Source organism: Delphinapterus leucas, chromosome X (genome assembly GCF_059928025.1).
Source record: "Delphinapterus leucas isolate spDelLeu-1000000601 "Yukka" chromosome X, BTC_Dleu_Yukka2, whole genome shotgun sequence".
Lineage (NCBI taxonomy): Eukaryota > Metazoa > Chordata > Mammalia > Artiodactyla > Monodontidae > Delphinapterus > Delphinapterus leucas.
The window spans coordinates 99,445,964-99,449,965 of NC_143150.1; positions in this window are offsets into that span (position 1 = coordinate 99,445,964).

Consider the following 4,002-nt stretch of genomic DNA (forward strand, 5'->3'; position numbering starts at 1 on the left):
GAAACTTTTCAGGTTTTGTGTCTGCTGTTCCTAAGTGGGGCTTGACTACAGAAGCCCAAATGGCTTCCAGAGACCTGAGAACCCAGTTGAGTCCGTGATCATAAGCCGATAGTGGTCTGAAGCTGTGGGTCACTGTCCCCGCTCTCCTTACCAACTCGTGTGCAGGTGCAGAGGAAGAAGGCAGTGCAGGTGATCGGCTTGGGTTTTGCTGGCAGAGGGCAGTGTGCGAGGGGATGCAGGACACATGCAGGAGAACGGCGGAAGTGACGGATGGTGGAGTCTACGACGGGCGTAGCACCAAGAAGGGAACACAAGAGGAAAGCAGAGCCAAAGGGTCGAGAAGAAACCAAAGGTCTTGATGAACAGGGCAGTCGTCTTGGGTGTGAATGAATGAGGGACAGAGAGGAGGTGGTGTTCCGAGGGGGCACATCTGCGATGGAGATTTTAAACGTGATGCACTTCCGAGAGATGACGCGGTCTAGAGTGTGGCCTTGGTGGTGGGTGGCTGAAGTGGAGGGGGAAGACTTCTGAATGAGAAGGCAAAGGAAGAGTGAGGCAAGGTTCTGGAGCCCCTGAAGGTACCCAGAAGGAAGGCCCTCCTCTCGTTGCAAAGGGGTTTAATAAAATTACATAGAAATTGTTTAAATCCTGACCTTCCACTTACCAGCTATATGACCTTGGGCAATCTACTTAACCTCTCTTAGTCTCAGTTTCCTTATCTGTATAATGGAAGAGAGGTATTCATTCCTATCTCATTGGGTTGGTGGGAAGATGAAGGGTACACAATGCACATAGCACAGTGCTTGACACACGGTGGCTGCATGATGCATGAGTTCTGCCTCCCTTTTAATGTTTTAAATTTTAAATTTTAAATTATTTATTATTTATTTTTGGTTGCACTGGGTCTTCGTTGCTGCGCACGGGCTTTCTCTAGTTGCGGAGAGTGGGGGCTACTCTTCGTTACGGTGCGTGGGCTTCTCATTGCGGTGGCTTCTCTTGTTGTTGAGCACAGGCTCTAGGTGCACGGGCTTCAGTAGGTGTGTCACATGGGCTCAGTAGTTGTGGCTCACGGGCCCTAGAGCGCAGGCTCAGTAGTTGTGGTGCACGGGCTTAGTTGCTCCACAGCATGTGGGATCTTCCTGGACCAGGGCTTGAACCTGTGTCCCCTGCATTGGCAGGCAGGTTCTTAACCACTGTTCCACCAGGGAAGCCCTACCTCCCTTTTAAAATGTGGTCCAAACAAGAGGAAAATGTTCTAGGTGCGGTTGGACTGCTCAAGAGTGAAGGGGAATCCTGACTTCCGTTGTTTTGGAGATAGCATATCTATGGTGTAATCTTAGATCAATTGTGCTACCCTTTCAAAGACTTGCCTCACATTCTTGGCTCACACAGAAGTGTGCAATCACCTTAAACCATGAGAAGATTTTAATGTAAACTGCAGCAATTTAGTTGGGGTAGCTGATAAAAAATATCTGGCCGGTATGTTCCAACAATCCCATTCTTGGACATATATCCAAAGAAAACTATAATTCAAAAAGATACATGCACTCCTATGTTCATAGCAGCACTATTCACAATAGCCAAGACATGGAAGCAACCTAAATGTCCATCAACAGATGAACAGATAAAGAAGATGTGGTACATATATACAGTGGAATACTACTCAGCCATAAAAAAGAAGGAAATCATGCCATTTGCAGTAACATGGATGGACCTAGAGATTATCATACTCAGTGAAGTAAGTCAGAAAGAGAAAGACATAACATATGATAACACTTACATGTGGAATCTAAATTATGACACAAATGAAGTTATCTACGAAACAGAAACAGACTCACAGACATAGAGAACAGACTTGTGGTTGCCAAGGGGGAGGAGGGGTGAGGGAGGGATGGAGTGGGGGCTTGGGGTTAGTAGATGCAAACTATTATATACAGAATGGATAAACAGCAAGGTCCTACTGTATAGCACAGGGAACTATATTCAATATCCTGTGATAATCCATAATGGAAAAGAATATGAAAAAGAATATATATATGTATAATTTTTCCTGTACAGCAGAAATTAATACCACATTGTAAATCAACTATACTTCAATAAAATTTTTTAAATATTAAAACATTAAAAAAAAAGAAAACTACAAATAATATCTGGCCAGGTATATATAAAGTGAGAAGCCTCATGGGAGGAAAGTTGCATAAATTTGCTCGGGCTGCCATCATGAAGTACTACAGACTGGGTGATTTAAAAAACAGGAATTTATTGTCTCACAGTTCTAGAGGCTATAAGTCCAAGATCAAAGTTTTAGCAGGGCTGGTTTCATTCTGAAGCCTTTCTCCTTGGTTTGTAGATGGCTGTCTTTTCCTCTGCCTTCACATGGTCTTTTCTCTGTGTCTTGTCTGTGTCCTAATCTCTTCTTATAAAGAAATCAACCATATTGGATTACAGTCCACCGTCAGGGCCTCATTTTAACTTAATTGCCTCTTTAAAGACCCCATATCCCAAAACAGTCAAATTCTGAGGTTCTGGGGGATAGGACTTCAACACATGAATTTGGAGGGGAGGGGGACATAATTCAGCCCATATCAGTTGTAAATGAGAATTCCATTCTTAAAACAGTGCAGATTTGTCAAGGTTTCTGGTCATAGAGTAAGACACATTAGAAGCACAGAAGTAAAAAATGTTGAGAGAATATAAGTTAAGTTTTAATAAGATAGGATAATATTATATAATAATATACCAAAAGGGAAAATCGCTGAAGAACTACTCACTGAGATGCAAATCAAAACTGCAATGAGGTATCACCTCACACAGGTCAGAATGGCTATCATGAAAAAGTCTACAAATAACAAATGCTGGAGAAGGTGTGGAGAAAAGGGAACCCTCCTACACTGTTGGTGGGAATGTAAATTGATATAGCCACTATGGAAAACAGTATGGAGGCTCCTCAGAATACTGAAAATAGAACTACCATATGATCCAGCAATCCCGCTCCTGGGCATATACCCAGAGAAAACCATAATTCAAAAAGAGACAGGTACCACAATGTTCATTGCAGCACTATGTACAATAACCAGGACATGGAAGCAACGTAAATGCCCATTGACAAATGAATGGATAAAGAAGATGTGGTATTGTATATACATATGCACAGTGAAATATTACTCAGCCATAAAAAGAATGAAATAATGCCATTTGCAGCCACATGGATGGACCTATACTTTATCATACTAGGTGAAGTAAGTCAGAAAGAGAAAGACAAATACCATATGATATCACTTATATGTGGAACCTAAAATATGATACAAATGAACATATCTACAAAACAGAAACAGACTCACAGACCTAGAAAACAATCTTATAGTTACCAAAGGGGAAAGGAGGTAGGGGAGGGATAAATTAGGAGCTTGGGATCAGCAGGTACAAACTACTATGTATAAAATAGATAAGGAGCAAGGTCCTACTCTATAGCACAGGGAACTATATTCAATATCCTGTAATAAACCATAATGGAAAATAACTTGAAAAGGAATACACATATATACACACAACTGAATCACTTTGTTGTACACCAGAAACTAACACAACATTGTAAATCAACTATACTTCTGGGAATTCCCTGGTGGTCCAATGGTTAGGACTCTGCACTCTCACTGCCGAGGGCCTGGGCTGATCCCTGGTTGGGGAACTAGGATCCTGCAAGCTGCACTGTGTGGCCAAAAAAGGAAAAAAAAAACCACAGAAAACCAAAAAAACTATACTTCAATAAAAGAATTACTGGGAATTCCCTGGCAGTCCAGTGGTAAGGACACTGTGATTTCACTGCCGAGGGGCCCGGGTTCAAGCCCCCGTTGGGGAACTAACACCCTGCAAGCCGCACAGCACTGCAAAAAAAAAAAAAAAGAGAAAGAATTACTCACTGAGGGGAGAAATAAATAATGCATCCTGCTCCCTAAGGATAAAAGTATAAACTTGTTGAATCAAAGAAACAAATCAGGATAA